The sequence below is a fragment of the Panthera onca genome, chromosome C1, assembly GCF_046562875.1.
Source record: "Panthera onca isolate mPanOnc1 chromosome C1, mPanOnc1 haplotype 2, whole genome shotgun sequence".
Taxonomy (NCBI): Eukaryota; Metazoa; Chordata; class Mammalia; order Carnivora; family Felidae; genus Panthera; species Panthera onca.
Window position 1 is genome coordinate 111,429,148 of NC_138346.1, and position 11,261 is coordinate 111,440,408.

An 11,261-nucleotide genomic window follows, 5' to 3' on the forward strand; every position below is an offset into this window, starting at 1 on the left:
TATAATGAACTGAGGAAGATGATTCTAGTTTTGTGACTCTTGTTTGAAACATTGCTGTTTCTGTGTTTGCTCTTCCAGATTATGATAGGATAAAACATTGCTTTGTGAACAAATTGAAGTATTTACCTTTTCTCTCTATCTGAATACTCTGAAAGTCAGAAGTGCTCAGTGAATATTCTTTCTTTCATGTCAATTACAGCTGTTTGCATAAGTTCAATGAGAATCTGTTCTCCTTGTAACAGGACACCACTGGAAACATCTGTTATATTACCAAGGCTTCTGACTGGAATGTCATGTTTGAGAAATATACATAGACTCAGATATGACCATGCAGTTTTAAGAAACTAAGGTTGACTTTTATGAAACATGGAGGCTCTTGGAAATGTTGGCCTGACACCTTGCTTACAGAGTCCCAGCAGCCTTACCAGGTGAGTAAAGAATGTCACTTCTTGGCAGGTGCAGGAACTTTAGGATATTTGGGGGGTCTTGAGAAGAGGAGTTCACCCAAATCCACAGGGATTGCTGGCAAATATTTGGCTTGGCTTTTGATCCAGAGAAGCTACTAAAAGTTCAATCAAGATTCCTTATAAAAAGCTCCAACAAAGCCAATTTTAAAAGTTCTATGTGATCAATTACTATTCTTGATGAGCTAATGAAAATACTTAGGCATTTGATAAAATTGAACTTATTTTTCCAACAAATTAGTCTTGATTTGGCTATCTTTGGAAATAAGGGTGATTTTGGAGAGAAAAATTATGTTTCAATAATACATCTTTGCAGATGCCAAATTCTAGATCTGATGGTCTTGAAATGTTTGTTGTTTGCCTAAGCTAGACAACTTGAGATAAACTTCAGAGAAACTGCCACAATAGCTCATGTGTAGACAAATGTCTTGCTTGTTATTCTGTGGGGATAATAACAGGACCCCATGGGCCTGTTCAAATATGATTATTTGAACAGCTGGAAAATGGGATGGATTCCCTGGTAATGTATAACTCAGCTATCACCTTGACCAATTCTGTGTGGCTGGATGACAAAACTGCTCCTTAAAAGCTGGAGCATACCCCACTCCATGGGGCTAACTGTGGACCTGTGGAGATAATGGATGGCCCCATTTCCTTATGATTGGATTGGATAATGCACTTGAGGATGCCCACATTCCCAGGCAAATCTTCTCCTACTTGCCAACGATTCCTCGTAATTAGGATATTGTTAAAGTTAGACATCAAACAAAGAGGGCTTCTTGATGGTTTATCCCTTAGCCATATTTGTCCCAGGATCCACCTCTATTGATATAAAATTGCAAATAGAGGCTTTGGCCAACCATACATTGGCCACCTTTAACCAGATCCAACTCGTAGTCACCCACAAATTCAAAATGTGGTCCTCCAAAACCTTGATATCCTGGCTGCAGCTCAAGCAGGAACCTATGCTTCATGAAAACAGAGTAATATGAATATACTCCAGATTATCACAGAAATGTGACATGATTACTAACTGATGTGAATACTCAAATTGAGGCTCTATAGAATCCTTCCCTCTCTTTCAATGACTGGTCAAGTTCCTGGTTTAGGGGAGGACTGCTGTCAACTATTAAGGGTCTCTTTGCTGGGCTTCTCATTCTTATAGCCATACTGGTCCTAATATGTTGCCTTTTTCAATGTTTTTCCACTTGGTACTGAGACTACTTCACTATGTTAACTTCACATCGACAGATGGGCCTTACCACCCACAGAGATACTTCTTTGCTGTCCACATTGGACTCAGCTGCCTCCACCTTATTAACTCCCCTATATGTCCCCTGACTTCCAATGTTGACCCATAGGTAGGGACATCTCTATGCCCTTATTCAGCAGGAAGAAGCTACACAAGATGGGACTTTCTGTCTTCAACAACCTTAAAAATTTAAAGGTCAAAATTGTTCAGGGGGGGAAATGATGAGATAACAAAATGCAAGCTGAGGGATAAAGGCAAACTAATACTCCACAAACTGCCCCCCACCCCAAGGTGGGATGTGTGTGACATTCTCTAGGCACTCATGACTGCCCAAGAAGAAAGAAAGGAAAAACAAATGGTCAGCTGATAAAGATCACAGTCATGAAGGATGTGAAACTCAGTTTGTCAGGGTCTTACTGATTTACAAGAAAAGCACAATCTTGGGGCGAGTGGGTGGCTCAGTGAACTGACTGAGGGTCTGACTCTTAATTTCAGCTCAGGTTTCGATCTTACAGTTTGTGAGATCAAGCTTAGCATTGGGCTCTGTGCTAATAGCCAGACCTTGCTTTAGATTCTTTTTCCCTCTCTCTCTGCTGCCCTCCCTGCACCCGCCCCCTGCCAATAAATAAACTTAAGGAAAACAAATAAGAGGCGTCTAGGTGGCTCAGTCGGTTAAGCATCCTACTTTGGCTCAGGTCATGATCTTGGGGTTTGTGGGTTCAGGCCCTGTATCGGGCTCTGTGCTGACAGCTCAGAGCCTTGAGCCTACTTCAAATTCTGTGTCTCCCTCCCTCTCTGCCCCTCCACTGCTCATGCTCTGTCTCTCTTTCTCTGAAAAATAAATAAATATAAAAAAAAGAAAAGCACAATCTTGAGAATAATTAGAACTCTAACCTTCACAAACCTATAGACTCAGTTTCTTGGAACCCTAATGTCACCTTCCCCTCCATAGGATAGAAAACCCTATATAATCACTCTTCACACTTGTAATGCAGCCCTTTCTGCCCATGGGTTCTGTCCCTGTGCTTTAATAAAATCACCTTTTTACACTGTAAAATGTCTCAAGAATTCTTCCATGACTGTTGGGCTCAACAATCTCACATCAGAAGGAGCCTGGAGGAACTGTACAAAATGGAAGCCTTTTCAGGCAGAAGGAGGTAGGATAAGGAAATTATTAGAAAAAAAAGAATTCTTTCAGGCAAGGTCAACTGCCTTTGGGGACAGCAGGGTTCTATCAGGTGGATTACCTCACCAGTGTCGACCAGAAAATTCCAGACTGACTGGTTACAATTATATTCCTGGAGAGGCTGAAACTGCAATTAGGTTAGACATTAAGTCTTGGTGTGGTGACATGGGCTTAGCACAAGTTACTCAATTTGGAGCATGTTGCTTCTTTTTCTCTTTTAACAGAAGGAAAAGAGAAGGAGCAGGTGGGTGCAGGTGATGCTTCTCTGACTTAGGAGTGTGTCTCTGAGATCTGGCTTGGACCTGAAGCCTGGACACAAGCCACTCTGCAGACATGTCACCCACCCACAGAAATAAGACATTTGAGACCTCATAGAAATAAGACATGTGGAGACACCCCCAAAGGGAGAAATTCAGGGTGACAACAGCAAAGCCCTTTTCATGATCTGTTTGAATTACTGCCTTCTGTCCCAGCTCGCCAGTTCTCACATGGGACCAGAAGGGAAGGTGCCATTGGGAGACCCAGCCTTCATGCCAGGTGAGCGCCAGCTGTGCCTCTGCTCCTAAGCCCAAATGAGGGCAGAGAAGCCCTCTGGCCAGCGGCATTACTTATCTTCCTTAGATTCCTGGGCAATCTGGTCCTGCATCCCTGCTGTGAGAAGGGGTAGGCTAAGGCTGGAATCATCTGGAGGCCTCCAGCAGGAGCCATAGAAGATGGCAGGTGTTTCATGTGGCTGCACTAAGGGCTCTCATGGCCTGGGTCCAGCCCAAAGGGCCCTTTTTTGACCAATCCTGGGAAATCATGTCCACTGCATTTTATTGATTACAGGTGAGTCCCAGCCCCACTCCCTAAAGAACTCAAGGCTCTAAATGGGAGGAGCATCCAGTAAACTATGTAAAAGAGCAGGTGGGGTGGGGAGCATGCTGTGGTATGATTGGAAGATATACTCAGTGGACAGCATTGCTCCATCCCTCTGCTCAGGATGTCCTTCTTTCTGGCCCACCTGGAGTCAATATTCCCTTTCCACAGCTCAAAAAATCCACAGCTGTGATTACACCTTATTCTCCATCCACTTTGTGTCTCCATTTGAACAGCTAAAAGTACTGAAGGAAGCATATGAGCCCCCTGGCTGGTCTCACATTCAGTTGGCAAATCCTGAAGTAGCCTGGCCATCATGCAGTATCTCTTCATCCTTTCCTATGGGAAGGACTTCTCTTCCCTTTTCACCAACTTGAGAGGTAAGCAGAACCTCTGTAGGCAAGTTACCTGCAGGCTGCCCTCCTGAGAAGAGGTCAGAATGAGGGCTGCATTAAGGCCTCCTTCTGGCAAAAGGGGAAGACAACTTCAGAGGACCATCTTCCTCCTCATAAAGTTGTCTCCATTGGATCTGGAATTCAGGCTATCATCCCAGGGAAGGGTCTGGGACCACCTAAAAATGAACGTTGTGTAGCAGAAGACCCTACAGGTCAAGGGGCCATGGAGTGAAGCTGTTGTAAGCAACACCTTGGCAGTCCCCTGATCTTGCCAAGGAAGGGATGGGTGTATCTCTAACCAAGCAGCTTAAGATCCTGAAACCTGAGGGCCAGGTCCTCTCCAGGAGTCTGGTTCAACTCTGCTGACTGTGGGTCATTTTCCCAGGCTGTGAGAGGACAGGTGAGCAGGCACCTGCTCCTGTTTTGAGCTTTGAGAGTGCCCCTCCTCATTCACTGTTTCAGAAATGCTGGCCTCTTGCTGCCCAGTCATGTCCCCTGACTGGAGGACACTGCTACATCTCTTCCCTCACCTACAGGCCTTTCACAACTCTATGTGCAAAGGTGGTGTGACCTGTTTTTGTAGCCAATCCCATATATTAAGCTTTTATCCCACCAATAAAAGTCTACTTCTAACATACACTCTGCTAACTGTCACCTGGTTCAGACTTAGTGATATCTTTGTAATTGTTTCTGTTTCTGATTAGGGTCCCTTTAATGCTACCTAAGCACCCAAGGGTATAGACTAAAGTTGACTTCTGGCACACTCTTCTCAAGTGTTTTAAAGTATGTTATAGTCAATATAAAATACGAGGAGGAAATGGATGGCTCCAGTCTTACCTTCAGGTTCTGACAAGTGCTCCTGGAAGAGTGCTTGTGTGTGTGCATACATGTGTGCATGTGTGTTTGTGTTATAGCTGTTCATACAGACGGTGCCCATAATAAGCTGGGTAACTTGGAAGCAGTGGCTGAGCTGTCTGGGTAAGTGGATTCACAGGTCTGACATGGGGGTCCTGGCTCTGATGACTTTCTCTGAGCTCCCAGCAAGATGGAGGAGGAGCAGGGGGAGGAGAGGTGGTGGCAGTTCGTTCACTCCTGGGTAGAAAAGAATGTCTTCCTGAGGATCACTGCTGTCTTCTTCTAAAGCAGCCCTGGCCATCCATTCCAACTGATTCCATGGGCAAACAGGGATGCAGGGAGGGGGTACATGATGTGACTTCTCCATGAGAGGAAGCCTAAGGGCCTGCCCCCCCCCCCCATTGTAATGCCTTAGTGTGTCAGTCTGAAAACTCAGGGGGCTGGACTCTGATCCCTCCCAGTTCTGACATTCTGAGCATATGGTCTGCGGTGGCTGTTGTGTGGGTGCTGGAAGATCTGCATGTGTTGGGAAAATAGGCTTCAGAATCAAGAGTATGCATGTAGCTCTGAGTGTTGATGGAAGGCTGAGAGAAGCATACTCCCTTCTGCTCAGTAGCGTCTGGGCAGTTTCCCTTTTCTGTGGGAACCTGCTCACCTTCTGCTTTTCCAGTGAATACATTTGCAACTTTAATATTGCGTTGCTGGGAATTTACTTGGTTCATTTAACAAAATGACTTACTGTGATGGGGATTGTTTGCTACTTGGCTTCCCTGTGATAGACACCTGAGTCTGTGCTGTTCTGCAGAGATGATTGGAAGGGACTCCCATCAAGACCCCCTCTTCCTGCCACCATGAATTGTGTCATGACAGACATTGGTGATATAATTCCAACCAATGCATTCACCTTTAGAGCCTTGATTTAAGAACGCCCACACAGATATGACAGAGGGCTAGTGTGTAATTTTGGCTAGCAGAATATATGCCCCCAGAATCCAATATATTTCTTAACCTCATACAGTTTAATAGAGGCCAGTGTGAATTTGCTTGAGACCTAACACACCATAACTCAGTCTGTTTTTTATAGCTAAACTCTGGAAATGAACTAATGTCACCTCAGAGCTACAGATTTGCAAATATATGTTAAGCTAAGCCTGCTTTGCAGAGACGGGTGTCATCCTGAACATCTCTTTAGAACGTGTTGGGTTTGCCAGTCCTTAGATGTGTGAAGGAGTGATGCCAGTTGAATGCGTGAGGCCAGCATGGCCGTACTCTCTGGAGGTCTTCCCTCAGGGAGGATTGTCATGTCTTAAACTCTTGGGTCTGTTTGCCTATAGACCAAGGATAGACTCTCCTAGGGACAAGCTAAAAGATTCTCCACAAGCAGTGAGGGCTTGGCAGGCAGAAATTCACCTTTGTTTCCCAAACTCTGGCCCCTGGCAAGAGTCTGGCCAAGTAGAATGGCCCATTGACCATGCTGAAGGAAGCTTCATGGCTTGCTGGGTACTGCTGGCTGCAGAGCTGAAGCATCAGTATGTGAGTGGCCTGAAGACAAGAATTACAAAGTGGTTCTGGTGTGTGTGGCCAAGGCATGGTGGGATGTTGGCTAAAGCTGAGAAGTAGGCAGGCACATGACCAACTTCTCTACACGGGTCTCTGAGTCCCTGGGAAGAAGAGAGGGGTTTTCTGGAGGCGTGAGGCTAGCTCTGCCTGGATGGAGTGTCCTTTCCTCACCTACAATACATCTTTAGCACAGCCCCTTTGTCTTTGTTCATCCCACCTCATTAGATAGACTTTTCTAGAGGGATTGGATCTAATTCTATGATTGGATTGTGACAATAGCTAGCACATGGCTGGCACTTCCTAAATGTTTAATAAATAATAATAATTATCCTAATGATAGGCCTTCTGCTTGCTGACAGTTTCTGCCCTCCTCCCTCCCACGAGCTGCCAGCTCTTCTGAGGGTTCCTTCCTTCCCCTTTGCCTTCTTCACAACTCGGTGGCCACGATCTAAGCCTCCCCTTTGCACTTCCCCTCCCTGGAGGAATCTTTACAACTGCCATGGACAGACACAGGTCTCTTCCCTTCTAGGATTCATGCTCTTTCTTTTGCAGCATTTGTGAGCTACCACAGGGACCCTTGCACAGCTCACAGGACGACCCAGAAGGAGAGTAAGCCTCGTTTAGTGTGGAGCCTGAAGGAGAGAGTGTTTTCTGGGATGTTCAGAGCAAGTGCCAGGTTCAGCCCATGGAGACCTGTACCCTGTCTCCCAGGGCGGTCACAGGCAGGGTGGGTAAAGCTAACAATTACCCACAGTCCTGCTGCCTTCATTTGAAGACTGTGTGAATAGTTTGTAATTAGCAATTCTTTGTTGCTGCTGCCAAAAGGCTTGGAAACTGTCTTATTATTTCCCTCTTGAGTAGAGGCTCTCTTCATGGATTGAGCAATTGGACGGTGCTGTCTAGGTTTTGCTGGACTATTATTTGATTTCTGAATTTTTTGGAACCTGTGTAGTAAAGTTTCAATGGAAATATGTGGCTATTATCTGAGCAGCAATGCAGCTTTTTCCAAATAAGCAATTCTTCATGTATTCACTTAAAAATGTTTATGAGAGGTTGTATGTGATGGTGAAATGTATATGTGTGTGTCAGTTTTGCTGGGACACAGCATTCAGATATTTGGTCAGACAGTATTCTGGGTGTTTCTGTGAGGTGTTTTTTGATGAGATGAAAGCAGTTGCCCTTCATAGTGTGGGTGGGCCTCGTACAATCAGTTTAAGTCTTGAAACAGAACAAAAGCCTGACCATCCCCTCCCCAGTAAGACAGAATTCTTCATGCCAGATAGCCATGGAACTGGGACAACAGCTCTTGGTTCTACAGCATTTTCTACTCTACAGATTTTGGATTTGTAGACTCCATAGTCACATGAGCCAGCTCCTTATTGTAAATGTCTCTCCTGTTGGTTCTGTTTCTCTGGAGAATCTTGGCTGACACACTGTGTGATATTATGGAAACAGCTTGGGATTGAGTTAGACCTTCAGCTCCTCTATTCAGCACTTGGGACCCTTAGGTAGGTCAATGAAGCTCTCTGAGCTTGAATTTTTCTCACCTGTAAATAGGGGATCTGTCTTATAGGGTTGTTTTAGGAACTGGGTACTCAGATGAGCACTAGTGGAACACGCTAATGATGATACATGACTAGCACAAAGCAGGCATAAAGGAAAGTAGATTGCTTTCTCTTTTTCTAGTCCTGTGTTAAGCATCAGGATTGATTAAACCTAGCTCTGCCACTAGGGAGGACACAGATCTCCCTCCATCTCTGCCACAGCAGTGGCAGCTGCAGACCCTTACTGGGGGTGCGCTCCAGGCAGGGAACACCTCTGGTGCCTCATGCCTCTATTGGGAGATACCCCTGGGAGATCCAGTGTCCAGTTTGCCATCAGCCATGCCCACTTTTCCTCATATTTCACCTGTCTTTTGACCCTGTGTTCCAGCTCTTTTAAACTTTGTTCTCTACTCTGCAGGTGAACAACTAGCTAATTCATTGGCCTCATCCTCAGAAAGCAGAAGGGAATCCCTTGTTCCTACTTTTTCTAGGTGTCATTTCTAATAGTGATGCCTTGGAGACTTCCATGTGGCATGAATCTGCACTCACTGGCATCACTACTGATAGACACTTCAGGAAAGGGATGGGGCATTGGCTTCTCTGTCCACTGCATGGCCACCTCCCCAGTACAAGTCCTGCTCTCTCTGACCTGATCTGCAGCCCCTGTTTGGCCTCCCCCTTCTCCTTGCTCTTGTCTGGCTCAGCTGTTCTCTACAAGTCACTGGAGCCATCATTTGAAGGTACAAGTCTGAGAGCACCTCATCCCCATTCTTAAAACCATCCAATGTCTTGTTGTTCTCAGGGATAAGACCAGAATCCTTAGAGGCTTGAGGAGCATTGGAGGACACAACCCTGTCCTCTCACACACCACCTCTGGCCCCCACTGTCCAGAGGGCTCCCCCACCGTGCGTCCTTGCCTCTCCACACAGGGGCTTCACAAGGGCTTGGTGTTAGGGATTCTTTCTCACCATCTGGGTCTGATGATCTAAGAGAAGATTTTAATCTAATGTTTTAATTCTTTTAGTGATACAGGTTTTTTAAAGCTTTTTATTCTTTTTGAGCCTATTTGGTTAAGTATTATTTTACTAGAAATTTGTAAGTTATTTGCTTTACTATTTTTAGACTTTTGCTGTTATCTGTAGTTATGTCCCATTATCAATCCTGAGATTTTTAATGCCTCCTCTTATTAATTTTTGATTATGCTTGTCAGAAATTTGTCTATTTTATTAACTCTTTCAATGAAACAACTTTGGATTTTTTAAAAACACTATTTTCTGTTGCACTATTTCTGTAGTTATTGCTCTTATTTCCTTTCTTCCTTTTTGGGTGTATTTTGCGATTATTTTTCTAACCTCTTTGGTTGGACATTTGACTCATTAAATTTATAGCTTTTATGATTATTATTAATGCAAATGTAACATACCTACTGTATCCTACTTCAACTTGCTGATTTTTAGAATTCTGAGTTGCTGATGTCGAATTTGCCAACAGTAACATTTATTCATTTAAAGTATATATTTTATTGAATTTTGATGAGTATACAGTCCTGTAACTACTATCACCAAGGTATAGAACATTTCTATCACCCCAAAAAGTTCCTTTACAACGTTTTGCAATCAATGCCCTCCTCCCATCCTAGCTCTTAGCAATGACTGATCTCATTTCTTTTTCTTTATTTTGCCTTTTCCAGAATGTCAGATAAATGTTAACTCACAATATTACCATTTTGTGTTTGATTCCTTTCATGCACTCAACAATATTTGTGTGATTCATCCATGCCATTGCATATATCAATAGTTCATTTCTTTGTATTGCTGAATTGCTAAATAATATTCTGTTGTTTGCATATGTCATAGATATTTATGGATTCATTAGTAGATGGACATTTGGATTGCTTTCACTTTTTGGCTGTTATGAGTGAAGTTGATCTTTATGAGGACAAATGCTTTCCCTTCTTCTGAGCAAATGTACAGGAGTAGAATTGCTAGGTTGTAAGTATATGTTTAACTTTACAAGTATTTGCCAAACTGTTTTCCAAAGGGGATGTACTATTTTCATTCCCACCAGCAATATATGAGAATTCTAGTTGTTCCACGTTCTTGCTGATATTTGTTATGATTATTCTTTATAATTTTAGCTATTCTAGTAGCCATTCTAATAATGAATGGTATTTCATGGTAGTTTAAACTTAATTTCCTGTATTGACTGAATTGTGTCTCCCCACCAAATCCATATGTTGAAGTCCTAACCCCCAGTATCTCAGAGTGTAACTGCGTTGGGTGATAGGACCTTTAAAGGGGTGATTAAGTTAAAATGAGGCTGTTATGTGGCCCTAATCCAATCTGACTTGTGTCCCTGTAAGAGGGGGAAATTTGAACATATTAAGAGACACCAGGGATGCACACATATAGAGGAAAGGCCAGGTGAGGACATGCAAGAAGGCTGTCTGCAAGCCAGAGAGAGAAGCCTCAGAAAAACTGACCCTGCTGGCACCTTGATCCTGGCCTTGGATCCTCCAGAACTGTGAGATGTAAATTGCTGTTGTTCAAGCCACCTGGTCTGTGTTATTTGTGATGGCAGTCTGAGAAAACCAATACATTTCCCTAATGAAGAATGCTATTGTGCATTTTTGTGTGCCATTCATATATCTTTTTTTGGTGAAGTGCCTGTTAAAATAGTTTGCCCATCTTTAAAAATTGAGTTTTCTTATTACAGACTTATAAATATCCTTTTTTATTCTGAAAGGTTCTTTATCAGATTAGATAGATAGATACAGGTATAGATATAGATATATATCTGTATGTATTCCAGTCTGTGGCCTGACTTTTAATTTTTTTTAAATGGTATCTTTCAAAAACAGATTTTAATTTTGACGAAGTCTAATAAATCATTTTTTTTCATTTGTGGTGTATGATTTTTAAGTCTCATTTAAAACATTATTAACTAATCCAAGGACCCAGAAATTTTTCTCCTATGTTTTCTCTTTTGAGTTTTAGCTTTTGGTTTTACATTTTGTTTTATGCTTCATTTCAGTTATTTGTTGTGTGCATATGATGCAGGAGTCATGATGCATTTTAAAACGCAGACATCCAGTTGTTTCAGGATCATTTGCTGGAGAGACTATCCTTTCCCTGTTGAATTATTTGG

The 11,261-nt window shown here is 43.2% G+C and overlaps 1 long non-coding RNA gene across 1 annotated transcript; it reads left to right on the top strand.

Moving 5' to 3' along the window:
* Window positions 1-245: 245 nt before the first annotated feature.
* LOC132673743 (uncharacterized) lies at window positions 246-4,124 on the top strand. The gene is made up of 4 exons (XR_009608185.2): window positions 246-428; window positions 3,376-3,439; window positions 3,524-3,730; window positions 3,997-4,124. It is a non-coding gene; the product is annotated as an uncharacterized LOC132673743 (long non-coding RNA).
* The last annotated feature ends 7,137 nt before the right edge of the window (window positions 4,125-11,261 follow it).